The following is a 17,088-nucleotide window of genomic DNA, read 5'->3' as shown; positions in this document are numbered from 1 at the left end:
GCAGGCTGTTTTTTTTTCACTGAGGTTGGGTGAGGGTAGAGCTAGAGGTCACAGGTTAAAGGGAACATGAGGGGGAACTTCTTCACTCAGAGTGTGGTGAGAGTGTGGAATGAGCTGCCAGCTCAAGTGGTTGATGCAGGGTCGAGTTCAATATTTAAGAAAAGTTTGGATAGGTATAAGGATGGAAGAAGTTTCTGGAGGACTATGATCCAGGTGGAGGTCACTGCGACTAGGCATATTAATGGTTTGGCACAGACTAGATGGGCCAAAGGGCTTGTTTCTGTGCTGTGGTGATCTAAGACTCTATAATAGAGCAGTACCTACTAGGACTGTACTTCGTAATTATACAGCACAGACCTGCATATACCATGACTGGACCCAGTGTTATAGGGACAGACTCAACCTATACTGTTGTGAAGTGACTGACTACGCTAACCAGCACAGTACATTATCAGAATCAGAATCTGGTTTATTATCACCAGCATGTGTCGAGAAATTTGTTAACTTAGCAGAAGCAGTTCAATGCAATACATAATATAGAAGAAAAAATAAAATAATAATAATAATAAATAAATTTAATGTGCAAAGAACAGAAATAATATATATATTCAAAAAGTTAGGTTGTGTTCACGGATTCAATGTCCATTTAGGAATCAGATGGCAGAGTAGAAGAAGCTGTTCCTGAATCACTGAGTGTGTGCCTTCGAGCTTCTGTACCTCCTACCTGATGGTAACAGTGAGAAAAGGGCATGGCCTGGGTGCTGGAGGTCCTTAATAATGGACACTGACCTTCTGAGGCAGCACTCCTTGAAGATATCCTAGATTCTTTGTAGGCTACCACCCAAGATGGAGCTGACTAAAATACTAAATTGTTAATGTTATACATCAGAATCAGAAACAGGCTTAATATCACTGGCAAAAAGTATGTCATAAAATGTGTTGCTTTATGGTAGCAGTACATAGCAATAGCTAATAGTAAAAATATCGATTACAATAAGCAGTATATATTTTTTAAGTTAAATAAATAGTACTAAAAGAGAGCAAAACGAATACTTTGAAGGGTTAAGTGTCCATTCAGAAATCTGACAGTAGATAGTGGAGAAGAAGAGACCATTCTGAAACTTTGAGTTGAGTGTGTTCCATTAGTTTCCTGTGCCTTGTCCTTGATGGCTGCAATGAGAAGAGGGCATGGCTTAGGTTGGGGGGGGTGTCATTATTATTATTATTATTATTATTATTATTATTATTATTATTATTATTATTATTATTATTATTAATGCAACTATTACTGTTATACATCTATATTTATTATCAATAGTTATCAGTGTTAATGGGGATGATTATAACCATCAGCTTTTTATCCCAGTATTATTCTCTGTAGTGACAGATCTCTACCCGGCAGTACTATGAAGATGAAAAGCTAGACAGCTGTGCCATGGAACTAATATGTGATTGTTTTCATCAGCTATAATAGAAGCTGGAAATAGGTCAAAAAATATAGCTTTTGTGGAAGTAACACACACAAAATGTTGGATGATTTCAGCAGGCCAGGCAGCATCAATGAAAGGAGTAATCAATCAATGTTTCAGGCCAAGACCCTTGATTGGGACTGGAGCGAAGATATTAGAAGTCAGAGTAAGAAGGTGGGGGTAAGAGAGGAAGAAGTACAGGGTGTTAGGTGATAGTAGAAACCGGGAGAGGAGAAGGGGTGAAGAGCTTGGAAGTCGATTGGTGAAAGAGATGAAGGGCTGGAGGAGGGGGGAAATTACTAGAAGTTTGATAAATAAATGTTCATACCATCAGGTTGGAGGTTACCCGGGCGGAATATAAGGTGTCGCTCCTCCAAACTGACTGTAGCCTCATTGCGACAGTAGAAGAGGCCACAAACTGACATGTTGAAATGGGAATGGGTGGCCACCGGGAGATCCTGTTTTTTCTGGCAGATGCAGTGCAAGTGCTTGGCGAAGTAGTTTCCCAATCTATGCCAAGTCTCACTGACATACAGGCCACACTAGGAGCATTGTATGCAGTAGGTGAACCCAACAGGCTCACAGGTGAAGTGTCTCCTCACCCGGAAGGACTGTTTGGGGCCCTGAATAGTAGTGAGGGAGGATGTATAGGGTCAGGTGTAGCACTTGTTCTGCATGCAATGATAAGTGCCAGGAGGGAAGAAAACAGAAGAGAGTCACATGGGGAGCAATCCCTGTGGAAAGCAGAAAATGATGAGGAAAAGTAGTGCTTGGAGGAAGTTACAGAGAATTATGTGCTGGATGTGAAGGCTGATAGGGTGGTAGGTGAGGACAAGAGGAACCCTATCCCTGGTGGGGAGGCAGGTGGATGGGATCTGGGCAGATGTGTGTGAAATGGAAGAGATGCAGGTGAGTGCAGCATTGATGTTTGAGGAAAGAATATTTGATTCTTTGAAGAAAGAGGGCATCTCATTAGTTGTGCATTGAAAAGCCTCACCCTCAGAACAGATACAGTGGAGATGAAGGAATTGAAAGAATGGGATGGCATTTTTACAGGTGAAAGGGTGGAAAGAGGTATAGTCCAAGTACAGCAGCTGTGAGAGTAAGTAGGTTTATAAAAGGTATCAGTAGATAAACTGTCTCCACAGCTAGACGCAGAGAAATGAGAATGGGGAAGGGTTTGAAGGGAATATCATATGATGAATGTTTTATGGCTCTGGGTCTGTACTCGCTAGAATTTAGAAGGGGGAAGGGGAATATCATTAAAAGCTTTCGAAAGTTGAAAGACCTAGTCAGAGTAGATGTGGAAAGGATGTTTCCCATGGAGGGAGGGTCCAGGACAAGAGTGCACAGTCTCAGGATAGAGGGACATGCATTTAAAACAGAAATGTGGAGATTATTCTTCAGCCAGAGAGTGGTGAATTTGTGGAATTTGTTGCCATGTGTAGCTGCGGAGGTCAGGTCATTGGGTGTACTTAAGGCAGAGATTGATAGGTTCTTGATTGGACATGGCATCAAAGGTTATGGGGAGAAGGCAGGAAAATGGGCTTGAGGAGGTGGAAAAAAAGTATCAGCCATGATTGAATGGCAAAGAAGACTCGATGGGACAAATGGCTTGATTCTACTCCTATGTCTTATGGTCTTATGGGAAGTAGGTGCCAGAAATGGACCAGGTAAATTTGAGGGAAGTATGAAATTTGGAGGAAACATTGATGGATTCGATGAGCTTGGCATGGATGCAGGAAGGAACACCAATGCAATCACTGATGCAGAGTAGAAAAAGTTGGGGAGTGATACTGGTGTAGGCTTAGAACATAGCTTGTCTGTTTTACTTTGGTTTCCAGCATCTGCAAATTTTCTCTTGTTTTAGCTTTTGTGGAGTTATGTTTCAGCTGTTGATCCATTCAACTGTACTAAACTGTATATAACTTATGTTAACTTTTAGCAGAATCTCACTTTTAGTGAAAGTATTAGTGTGCTTTCCATTCTTTTAAGGACATAGCCAAAGTTGACACTAAGTATCTGGAAGACTCTCTGGACTGGAATGCTAGGGCACTCTCTGTTAACATTCTGTTTTAGTATGGGCAGTAGATCTCCCTGGTCCTCCATCCACACTACTAAGAGGTAATGTTTTCCATCTCTTCACAGCTGCTATCTGATCTCCTAAATACAAGCATTGGCTGCTCATGATGAGAAAGGACAACAAAATATATTTGCATTCTTCAGGCAAGCAACATCCAAGGTATTCCACAGCTGAGAAGAAATAAAGTAAATTCAAAATTGCGACAAAATAGACCACAGATGATGGAATCTGTAGCTGGGGAAACAGTGAGTCTGGTAGTCTAAATGAAGAGAAATGGACAACAAGACCCTTCCAGACGATCCAAAATGTCAATTGTCTATTACTTTGATTGATGCTGCCTGACTGTTGAGTTTCTCCAGCACCTTGTGCGTTGCTAATGTCAATTCACACTCCCTGTAAATTTTTTTGCAGTGTTATATCTTTGGTAATAATTACCCGGGGGAGATCTGGTGAGATGGTATAACATCTCATGCCTTTTCAGTTTATTACATTGATTCCTTAATTGGCAGACTGCATGTAAGCAATTAGCATTTCCAGAGTCATTCTGCTGTTATACAATAAATAATTAATGAAATGAGTCACTTCAAAGAGAGAGGCAGCTTTTAACCACAATTTGATTTTGATTAAACATAATTCAGACATGTGTTCCCAACATTTCCTTCTACTGCAGTCAGTGGTCTTATTACCAGGTATGAATTACATCACAAGAATAAGTTTGAAGAATGTTCAACTGAGTTTGCATCATTGGTGTGTCTTCAACAGTCCTTCCAGCAGGAGTTAATGCTTCTCTCGTTGACAAAAATTAGAGATAGAGATTAGAAATGAAAAGAATCATGACTGATTAGGGGGATTTGAAATGCAGTCTTGTCAGAGATAGGACCACACAAAAAATGCTTGAGGAGCCCAGCAGGGCAAGCAGCATCTATGGAAAAAATTATCGTTGATGTTTCAGCCCAAAATGTCGACTGTACTTTTCTCTATTGATGCTGTTTGGCCTGCTGAGTTCCTCCAGCGTGCTTTGTGTGTTGCTCGGATTTCCAGCAACTGCATATTTTCTCTTGCCTCTGATAGATTGGGACCACCAGCTTTTCATAATGCACGTATGTTTAAAGACTCTACTAAAGGGAAAGTGTTCAAAATTCATTAAGCTTTTGACAAGTTGGGATGCACATAAGCATTGTATATTGGAGAAAGAAGTGACAAGAAGGCAGTGACAGATAAAGCAAGGGGAAATGCTTCAAATGAAGGAGCTCAGCACTGAGAGTGTAGAGCAATACTATGTTGTTCCTTTGGAACAATGAAAGAGTAAAGGGATTTCGAAATCCATATAACAATCTATTAAAGCCAGTGCACAGACATAAAGATCAATCAACAGTATAAATTGAATGTTGGTCCTTATCTCAGAAGATTTGTGTGTAAGAGTGAGAAATTAATGACATTGCCATATAGTATTGGTCAGATCTTCCCTGGAGTATTCCTTTCAGTTGTATGCACTAAAGCACATTAGCTTGAGAAAGGCTACAGTGCAAATGCACTGGAATATCAAGAGTAGGTTATGAAGACTGTGACTGATTAACTTGTAGAGAAATATATATTAGAAGAAACGCGATAATTGCAAGGACTACTCAGCATGTCACCGGCAGAATGAAATAGGGTTAATGTTTCAAATCGATCTTTCATATATATAGAAGTCAGATGTAAAAGAACTAAAACAAGTACAGAGGAAGGGAAAGATAGAGGAAAAGTGAAAAGAATATGATAAGGGAAGGTCTGAGACAGGGTGAAAGACAGAGGGATTATATAGAAAAATGGATGGTAGGCTGAGGCAAAATGATGCATTATACTTGTCCAATTAATTCTAAAATATCTTTACACATTCTAGCTGGAGAAATAGTTGATCCACTATAGCCCCAGATCCATCAGATCCACTTAGTGGCCATTTTATTGGGAAAACCTGTACACTTGGTCATTAATGCATATATCTATTCAGCCAATCATGTAGCAGCAACATAATGCACAAAAGCATGCAGACATGTTCAAGAGTTGTTGTTATTGTTCAGACCAAATATCAGAATATGGAAGAAATATGATAGAATTGACTTTAACTGTGGAATGATGTTGGTGCCAGATGGGGTGGTTTGAGTACCTCAGAAAATGCTGAACTCCTCAGATTTTCACACACAGGAGTCTCTAGAGCAGGGTTCTAAACCTAGGGTCTACAGACACCTCAGTTAATGGTAGGATCCATGACATAAAAAAGGTTGGGAACAACTTCTGTAGAGTTTACAGAGAATTGTGCAAAAATCAAAAAAAAAAGAACATTGAGTAGTTGGCAGTTCTGCGAGGGAAATTTTGTGTTAATGAAAGAGGTCAGCGGAGCATGACCAGAGTGGTTCAAGCTGACAGGAAGGTGTCAGTAACTCAGATAACCACTTGATACAATAGTGGTGTACAGAAGAACATCTCTGAATGCACAGCATGTTGAACCTTGACATTCATGAGTAGCAGAAGACCATAAACATACATTAAGTGTATATTAGCAGGCAAAAAGAAATAGTCATCTTTTTCTCAGGCCAGTAGGAATGAATAGTAAGGTCAAACTTTATCAAAAATGTCCAGTTCACTAAGTAATCATGTTAATGCATGCAAAAAGAGACTGAAAATGAAACAGGTGAAGAGATGTGTGTAGGTGCATCAATCCCATTCATGAAAATTGAACACATTAACAGAATACTAAGTCACAAAAATGAATTCACCGCCCTGGTCAACCTATGGCTTTTACATTCTAAAGGCAAGAATATGTCAGAGACACGGTAAAAAAATAAAGAGAAGGAGCTTGAATATGTCATTCCGATCAACAAAAAGATAGCATTTAAATTCTTGTCACTCTGTCAATTCCATTAGACCAGTGTTGTTTTCAGGGAGGCCCTCACTTCATGGAGTGAACTAAATTTCTCATGATAACTTCAATAAGCTCACTTTCAGAGTGGTAATTGATTTACTGGCAACCTGCAGTAAAACTGTCGAATTACCTTTCGGATCTCCAGGTTGCAACTGCTCTTTAAATGAAGTTTATGACCATGAGTGCAAATGGAGGGCACCAATCTCATTTAGTTTTATAGATGCTCATCTGATATTCCACCTATAGCTGTATCCATATTAAAACTTGTGCACTCAGATGTCTAGTGTACATATAAGTCTCAAGGGGATATACTTGGTTTGGGAAGCAACCTCAGTTTGATTCAATTTATTTAGACATGGTGTTTAGAGTTCAAAGTTCAAATTTCAACCTAAATTTATTATCACTGTTTGTAAATGTCACCATGTAGTACCTTGTGATTCATTTTCTTGCAGACATGTTCAGGAAAATAGAAATACAATAGGATTTCACAACAGACAAAGATTGACAAACAACTAATGTGCAATACAATAATACTGAGAACCTGAGTTGTAAAGAGTCTTTGAACATGAGTCTGTAGGTCGTAGGATTAGTTCAGAGTAGTGGTGAATGGTTACTCAAGCTGGTTCAGGAGCCTGATGGTTGCAGAGTAATGGTTGTTCCTCAACTTGACTGGGGTGGGTGCTAAGGCTCCAGTACCTCCTGCCGGATGCTTGTAGTGAGAAGAGGGCATGGGCTGGATGGTGGAGATCTATGATGATGAATGCTACATTCTTGGGGCAGTGCTCCTTGTAGATATACTCAGTGGTGGGTAGGGTTTTGCCTGTGATGGATCAGGCTGTATCCACCACTTTCTGTAGCTTTATCTGTTAATAGCATTGTCAATTGCTCTTCAATAATATCGATTTGAAAGTGATTGTTATCCTTTGAGCTCCAATGCAAATGCATTTAGACTATGAGGAGCTCTCAACTAAACATGGTTTAAGTTCTGATGAAGAGTTATCAACCTGAAATGCTATCTGTCTTCCTCTCTCCTTAAACAATGCCTCACTTGCAAAATGCTTCCACCATTTTGTGTTTCAGTTTTGGATTTTCAATGCCCACCTCATGAAGATACATTATACTGAAAAAAGGCATCATCCAGAGCTCACCATATCACCTGTGGGATTGCATGCAAGAGGAAGGACAATGACTGTCTTTCTCTCCCTTGGCTTGGCTATGGATGTAGCACTTTATTCCTAGCTCAGAGCAGCACTGGCTCAAATTGACTGACCCAAAGGTACCAACTGAGTGGGAATGGTTTAACAACTCTTTCTGTGGTGTATGACTATTCACAGAACAAGTGAATGCCTCACCTGTAATATAATAAAGGTATGTTTTATTCCACCACTGATCTGACTGAAGCATTGAACATGGTGTGAGAGAATTCAAGCAAGAATCTCAATAAGCTTCATCTACATGGTGTCTACCGCTCTTTGAGATTCCATTGGTCTTTGACTAAAGTTCGTTCTCTAATCTTTCTACTAATTAAAGATGCATACTACAGATTCTCCTTTGTAGTTCTCATCCTGGTATAAGGTCTTGATCTGAAATATCGACCATCTTTTTGTTGCCACCGGTGCTTCTGATTGCTTGAGTCCTGCCAACAGTTTGTATTTTATATCCCCTCATTATTGAGTAGTAGGTTGTTGGAAGTTTGAAAGTTAGTGCAAATTTGATGGGCTGATGTGCTGTATAACAATAAGTGAAATCAATTTGCCAAAGTATCCTTGACATAGCTACTCTAACATTTATTTTGTAAGCAAGCATGTGCATTGATATATAACATTCACTATGCTGAATGTTAAGTGCATTACAGCATTCAGAATCAAAATGGAGCTTGCGGATATCCTGAAGGCAACTGGATGTACCAGAAAAATTAAGTAAGCACGAAAGCGACATGTCTATGTCTAGACTCTTCTATGTCTAGAAGAGTGAGGAAGGAAACAAAGAAAGGTATACATAAACAATTGTAAGAATACCTTGAATGTGTGACCACTGGGGTGATCAGTTGTGCACAGTGTAGCTTCTTATGTTCAATTCATTCATAGAAATCCCGATTTAAATCCCTGAGGTACAGTGGCATTCTCCACAGCCTCAAGTTAGTGAATCATAATGATCTAAAATGCATTCAAAACGTCTTGAAATTAGGACCAGTGCAATCTTCGCCTCTAAATAGCTGGCTTGTTGCAAAAGATTGCAAAGACAAGTGTCGCTCAGTGCATATTAACTGAGGGTGAGCAGGCAACCAATGTGGTACAGAGCTATTCAGTGAGGAACAGAGTACCCATTTCTAGTTCTTGATGCAAGTCAGCTACAAAGATGCCCACTTATGCTGAACACAAGATTGAATAGAATCTTATTTTAAAATCCCACTGGATCACATTAGAAACTCTTTAACTTTTACTCATTGGGAGAAAATAGCATCATGAATCTTTAAATAACGTGGTGCTGCATTACTGAATCCCATTACTATAGCCAGACAGGAGGAAAGGTGTGAAACTGTATTTTGCCAGAAGATTAATTGTGATTGATCAGCCAGTTCTGACTACTCTTGCTAATATAGTTAATCAGGGTCATTTTTGAATAGAAACACAAGAAGTGGAGGCAAAAGGATGGTAGAGTCCAGACTGTGCATCAAGAAACAGAGCAAAAATGCCTTGGGGAGCAAAGAACATTCTGTCTTTAGGTGTTCTAATTGAAAGATACTAGATTCAAATTATTAACTGCATGACCTGCTGAATGTTTTTTTATCTTTAGTCATATCCTTCACTGTAGCATATCAACTAACCTGAAATATTTTAATTTGATGCCCAATTAATATTTTCCTCCAGAAATTCCAACATACTGAATAGGAGTGGAGTTGAGAAAAAGAAAAGGAATTGAAATGGAATCAAGAAAGTTTCGTTGCATTCAAGGTGGAGGTATGGAACTCACTAACAGGAATGTTGGTAGAGCAAGAGTCCATAATCTCAATTAACACATGCATATTGCAATAGTTACAGGGTTATAGACTGAGACCCAGTAAGGAGAATTAAAAGGGAACAAGAGCAAATGTTGGTGAGATTCTGAAGAACTCTTTCTCGAAAAGTATGAATATAATGTTTTAATTTCAATTGTAGATACACAATCCTATGATCCTGATTTTCTTTTCCAAACCACCATCTCTTGACTCTCATAATTTCACAATGCTTACGTTTTGTCCAAGGCAAAGTATTTAATATTATTACTTTACATCCCTTCCCACAGCTCCACAGCACCCAGATTCTCTGGGAAAATTTCATCAATAAAATGCACTTGATAATTATGAAAACTTGCTCCAAAATATATTACGTTTTACTGAAGTATGTTTCTTCTAGGGTCCTTGACAACTTAGTAAACTTGGCTAGTTTACTAAAACGTTTACTCACAAAAGCAAATTCCTTAATGGATCATTAGGTCTTTATGTCTCAGATTCTTTATTCCTGGGATCTTACTGACATAGAATGCAATATATTATCACACCTGGTGTCAAATCAAGACTAAGCCTTATCCCCTTTCTTGAATGCTCATGGAAATTCCCTGCAGATTATTGCTCAGAAAATAAAAAAAATATTTAATTTTCCTCTTCAGTTATCCAGTTCCTAAGCCCAGGCTGGAATTCAGGACTCTCAAGGGTAATTTCTGGGAGGCTTGAGTTTGGATCCTGGTTATCCAGAACTAAATGGTGATAGCTAAGGTTTGAGGGCCAAAAGGCAAGGATACGCAGACTAGATGTACTAGCTGAAATCAGTAGTATCAAATTTATAGGTAGTTGTTCACTGTTGTGACTGTGAACAAAGTTACGAGGGAGAGATTGAAACTGGTGAATATAAACGTCCTTATTCAGCAAAAACAAGCAGGCATCATACTGGAGACACTCTTGGAAGAAGTAGCTCTCTGATGCAATAGTACATAATATTCTTATACTCTGAAGGTCAAAATAACAGGACGACAATTATACAGTTACAATGTATCCACAATGTTTCCTTTGAATTACATAGAGTTTCCAAGTACCTAGATCTTCACACAAACACTCCTGATACCCCAAATGAATGCTAATCACCATTGTCTCTGAGCTTTATTCATACATATGCAGACATCCCAGGTTAATGAGATGGTTTACAGTCAACCCCATTGCAATGAGCTGCATTTTAAACTCAATCTACGATCCCCATTCAGGTCTGAAGACTGGTTGATATATACGCTAATTTCAGAATTCATCCTAACAACCACCAACAACTGAAGAAAAGGCTGAAAAACTGCATTAGGCTACTGAGGTCTATGACAGTGTGTTCATTATAATACTGGAAATATGCAATGTACTCAAATATTAAGTAAAAGGAACTTTTGTGAGACTGTAGCTTTGATAATATGCTGCTTTGTGTAAGAAAAGTTTTATTTCTGCTACTCATTCACTAGAGGATCATAATATATTATTCGGTTGGAGAGGACGGGAGATGGAGGTTATAATGTTTTCCGCTGTAATTTACATGAAGGTATAATAAAATATTTAAAGAGTCCAGAGTTAGTAGTTCATCATCTGTGCTTAGGAGAATGATGGCGCCTAACAATGACTCCTCGTATCTCTATTTTTCCCTTACAGGGTTGTTTTGAAGACCCTGACCCGGAGTTACAAGCTGACTTCAGTTCTTTGTGGGAATGGAACCCACTGTCAGGGTCTCACGACTGGCCACTATTCGATATGACAAAGACACTGCCCAGAAGACTAGCGCACCTTTAGGGTTTAGGGATTTTGTCGCTCTAGAGGCAGGTGGACTCCAGGTTAGCATCTCTGCAGGAAACTGGTGTATTTTGGGAGACCAAAGATCAAAAGCAGTGAGCTGGCTGCTGGCCGTGTGTCCAGAAACCTGAGTTCTTTGGGCACAAGGTTTGTAAAAAGCGACGAAGCAGACGTTTAACATCACAAATCAGTGAGTTGTTTCTTATGTCTCCCCTCTCACTGTGAAGCGGGGACACCTCTTTTTCCCTTATTAGGGAGAGAGAGAGAGCCTGTGGTATGTCGAATTATCGGGTGAATAAGTAGACTTTGGGGTACTGCAATTCTGTGTCTTTATTGATGCTTTGCTGCATGCTTGAGTGCTCGGTGGGGGGCACCGATGCTTTGCTGCTGCTTATGCATGGGTGGAGATAGCTGGAGAGACTTTGGTGTTCTAACATTTAGCTGTCATTCATTCTTAGGGGCACTCCTCTGTTTTTGTGGATATTTGCAAAGAAAAAGAATTTCAGGATGTATATTGTATAGATTTCTGTGACATTAAATGTATCTTTGAAACCTTTGAAGCCTTTGATAAACATTTTCCTATTTATATGTCCAGTGGTTCTGTTGACTTCCTCATCCACTGGCCACAGTACACCTCCAGGTGTACAGAAACATCAACAGGAAGCTGGAAGCACACACTCAATGAAGTGTCATTTGCTACATTGGCTCCAGAAGGCAATGAGGAAACTTACTGAATCAACACATTCTCCCCCAGTTCAGAATGGCGATCAATCACCTGATGTCATGTCATTTCTTCTGCTTCTCCCATTGGGGAATGTATAACAATGCTAATACTGATTTCCATATCTGCAGGAGTCCACCCAGTAGTTTTAATGTGGTGTATTCCGACAGTAAAATAATAAACATGCAAATTTTACCTTGATTTCCCCTTTTTTAGTCCATCTTTCACAACAACCCTTTCTACAGAACTATTGTTTGAATCTATTAAGCACCTTATTGTCTGAACTGTGGAAGTATTCACAAGAATTGACTCTATCCATTCAAACTCTGTATCTACAATTGATATACTCATGTTTTTGTCATCAAATAACCTTCAATATTTGAGGCAGAGGTTAATAGATTCTTGATTGGTCAGGGTATGAAGGGATACAGGGAGAAAGCAGGAGATTGAGGCTGACAGGTAAAATGGATCAGCCGTGATGAAATGGTAGAGTAAACTTGATGGGATCATTCTACTGCTATATCTTATGGTCTAAGATCTATGCATAAACTTGACCATAGTTTTCACAAACAGAGCCATAGGATGGGTAGACCTGCTTATGGACGCTTGACATATTCATGATATTATTGACATTTCCTCACACTTTCTCCAAATGCTTCTCCATTCTGAGCTAGATTAAATTTGTTCAATGTCAGATGAAACCATGATCATATTGTGACAGCTTCAGAAAAGCTGTTTTCTGTGTAGTGATGACTTTAGATTCCAGAGGTCCGCAACTGTGCATAGTGCAATTCTACTGGTGTATATGGTAAACAAATAACTTCGCCCTCAACAGGCCATTCACACATTTCTAAACATGGTCATCAGCAAACAAGGTTAATGCTCATCCCTGGCAACCAGTTGAGGCCCTCTGAATTGCTGCAGTGTAACAGATTTATGTACAGCAATTTCCCGCAAACATCAATGTAATGATGACTAGATAATATGTATATATTATTGTGCTATTAACTGAGAAATGTCACTCATATACTTTCCTTGACCTCTTCTTGTGGTCTTTTATTTGTAATAACCAAGAGAGCATCAATTGAACATCTCATCCGATGGATATTAACATGGACAGTGCACCTTTCCCTTCAGGCTAGATAGGTGAAGCAGTCTAATGTTCTTTGTTTAATCCTCTAGAATCCTTCAGAGTTTGAAGTGGGCATGTTATTAATTTTGCTGCTAAGCTTCTTTCTTTGTTTTTCTTAGTGTATGGATGCACAAAGAAAAATTATATATTTGCACATGGCCTACTGATTCATGAGAGTTGATCCAACTCTATGTTTGAGTATACTTAATAATAATTAAAAATAAGGATATATGAAAACTGAGCAGAAAATTTCCATGAGTAAGTGTTGCATGTTGGTGGCAAGATTCCAGCTGTAATACTGTTGTCATCAACTCCCTCTGCTACAGGTTATGCACCAAAGCTTATCATATCCTTTATCTGGTCATTGGTTTATCTTTGTTTTTCTTCAAAGGTTGATTTATTATCAGAGCATGTATCCCTATTTTTGGAGCCTGGGGAAAAATGCACGCACAGGACAACAAATACTTTTTGAGGTCTTTAATTCCTTTACCTGTTTTAGATGCTCTAATGCAGAAAGAGGGTGTCAAAATAAAAATAACAAAACTAACTTTAAAAAAAACACAGTTCCTGCTTTTATAATCTCAGTTTAATTTCAGACCACACCCTTACTACAGATACAGTATGAAAATAAATAAAACAAAATATACAAAACCAGTACAGTAGTGGAAATTATTAAAAAATATACAAACAACATTATAATCCTACCAATCCTGTGCCATATACACAGCATCAAAAATATGATTAAGTACATCTCATCTTAACTAAGAAATATACTTTTATTTGGCACATACTTGCTTAACTTCCAAACACATATAAGCTCAACCTTGAAATGAGTTCTCCTCACTCACACTGTGACTGAGTAGAAAACATGATGTGTGGTCCGAGAACTCAAGAAGGCCCAACTGAAAGTTTTGAATGACTACCGTCCAGTGGCCCTGACCTCACACATCATGAAGACACTAGAGGGGCTGGTCCTGACTCGCCTTTGACCCTGGTCAGATAACCCTTTGATGCCCTGCAGTTTGCCTATCAGAAGCCTACTCGAGTCAACAATACTGTCATCTACCTGCTAAATAGAGCCTACTCTCATTTGGATAAGCAGGGCACACTGTAAGGATCATGTGTTTGATTTCTCAAATACCTTCAGTACCTTACAGCCCTTGTTCCTGGGGGAAAAGCTCTGTTCAATGCAGATTGGCATTTCCATTGTATCCGGATAATGGACAACCTGACTGGCAGACCACAGTTTGTGTGGCCTCAGAGCTGTGTGTCAGACATGGCTATAAACAGCACTGGGGCCCCACAAGGGACTATATTTGCCCCTTTCCTGTTTACCCTGTATGCTTCAGACTTCAGATACAGCAATGAGTCATTTCCTCTACAGAAATTCTCTAATGACTGAGCAATAGCTGAGTGTATAAAGGGAGGACGGGAGGATGAATACAGGGCCTTGGCGGGGAACTTTGCCAAATGGCGCAAGCTGCATTATCTGCAGCTCAACATCAATAAGACAAATGAGACAGTGATGGACTTTAGGAATACTAAGACTGCATTGCTCTTTTTTACTATTGATGGTGAAGATGTGGATCAATAGGTTCAATAGGTACATTTAATGTCAGAGAAATGTATACAATATACATCCTGACATTCCTTTTCTTCACAAACATCCAGAAAAAGCAGAGGAATGCTCCAAAGATAGAATGACAGTTATTCCGGTGAGGACCTACAAGCACCAGGGAGTGCACCTGGATGACAGATTTCAGTGGAGCACTAACACTGAGACAGTGTACAAGAAGGGCCAGAGTCGCCTCTATCTCCTGAGGAGACTGAGATCCTTTGGAGTATGCAGGTCTTTCCTTCACATGTTCTACCAGTCTGTTATCACCAGTACAATCTTTAATGCGGTGGTGTGCTGGGGCAGTGACATTAACACAGGTGATGCCAACAAACTCAATAAACTGATTAGAATTTTTGGCTCTGTTATAGGAGTTTATCTAGACACTCTGGAAGCTGTGGTAGAACAAAGGATCCTATGGAAAATCCTAGCTATTCTGGACAATGTTTCTCACCCTCTGTACGCCATTTTGCTTGAACAGAGGAACACTTTTAATAATGGTCTAAGACAACTGTGCTGCTCCAAATTGCACTCTATGAGGTTATACTTACCCTTGGCCATTAGGCTCTATAATGAGTCAACCTACAGCCAAGGGAGTAATGACCCACTCATATTAGACACTTTGAGGTAACTTTTTTTTAATCTTTCTTATTTCTTTTCTAATGTTTGTATATTTGTATATCTGTGCACTTATAATGCTACTGTGTCTCCAATTTCCTTTGGGATCAATGAAGTATCTATCCATCTATCTATTTAATTAGTACTTTAATGTTAGGCAGGACATCATAGGCTGAATCTCTGCAATTGTATGTTCGCAGTCATCAATGCTTGAACTCAGCAAAAGATATTCACTTTCTATGATCTCAGGATATGTTAATATATGTCCCTCCCAATAAAGTATCCTGAAATGTAATACATTTGAAATGTAATACATGCTGAAATGTACCAGCAAATTTGCAGATGACAAGCTCTTGTAAACTGCAGTAGAACTACAATCACCTACTTTGGTGTAAGTTGTGAGAGGGATAATCATTGGTCAGGAATCCCCCTTCAAACAATGCCAATGGGGAAAGTAGGGATGGTTTCAATTCACATCATATTAGATAAACGATATTCCTTCAGCTGGGATTCAAGGGCCTGGAGAAGAACTTGAACCCACAATCTTCTGACTCAGAAAGGAAAATGTTAACAAATAAACCATAGTTAAGTGTATAATTAAGTATAAACAGCCTGGCACTTCCATCACTTCACGATGAATAAAAAATAGAAATAATTTTGGATAATACACTTCAATTTCTATAATGCATTAATAATAAAATATTAATTTACTCTTTCAATTGCAGAGGTATTCTGATTCTCTGGTGTATTAAAGGGCCAAATGTTCAGAATGCCCTAACAGTATTTTGCTTCAAACATTAGTGCAGAGGAGTTAAGGTCAAAGGCCCACCAAAATCTTTCCAATCCCAATATAAAAGAGCATTAGATGTTTATTTTGCTATATCTGAAATGGTAAAATAGATCTTAACATTTTCTTTACAACTCCCTTACATTTCTTACTGGGTAACTGGAAATGTCTACATTTCATAGATTGGTGCATGTTGAGGGTCAATATAATTCACGGAGTCATCCCTTGGAGGTTCATTCCCTTATTACCAAATACTTTGGTAATAGTATTCTGCACTCACCATGGTTGACACAACTAATGACTTAGACTAAAGTTCAAACTTATGCCTTATGTATTGATATCACTGAGTCATCAAAGCAATATACACAAACCTTTATGTGTTGCTAGACTGTTGCATAATTAGCTACTCCTCTGAATGGATACTCCCAATTTCCCAGTCTAGTTTCCTGTCGTCTCCAATTGAACATCATATTGGGATTTCCACTTCTCTAAACCACCTCATTTTGTCATCATCATTGTGACTAATGATCATTATGACTAATTAACTGTTTTCTCTCCGACTACTGCATCTAATTATCTTCTCCATTCCATGCGTAGTTGAAAAGATTTTCATTTCATTTTCCTGTGTTAATTTTGAATGTAAATTAAAGAGAAATTGGTTTTATTTAAACGCTATTTATCCAAATGCATCATAAGCTTCATATTTCTTTTCCTTTTCATGAAGCCATGGTGGGTAGTATCATATTAATAATAAGTTTTCATCATTTTCAGGTATATTGCTACAGTTTCTCCATTTCAGTTAGTGGAGATCTATTCATTCTATTGTGCCCATAATCTGAGAATTTTAGCTCAGCTTAATTTGTCCCTCTGGGTTCTCCTTTTCAGTCTGCCAGTAAAAAAGAGACCTCACCATGCTAATATTTTTAAACGTACAGAATAATGCTTTTGAAATTCGTACGCAAT

Source organism: Hypanus sabinus, chromosome 7, assembly GCF_030144855.1.
Source record: "Hypanus sabinus isolate sHypSab1 chromosome 7, sHypSab1.hap1, whole genome shotgun sequence".
NCBI lineage: Eukaryota > Metazoa > Chordata > Chondrichthyes > Myliobatiformes > Dasyatidae > Hypanus > Hypanus sabinus.
This window is presented reverse-complemented; position numbering follows the sequence as displayed.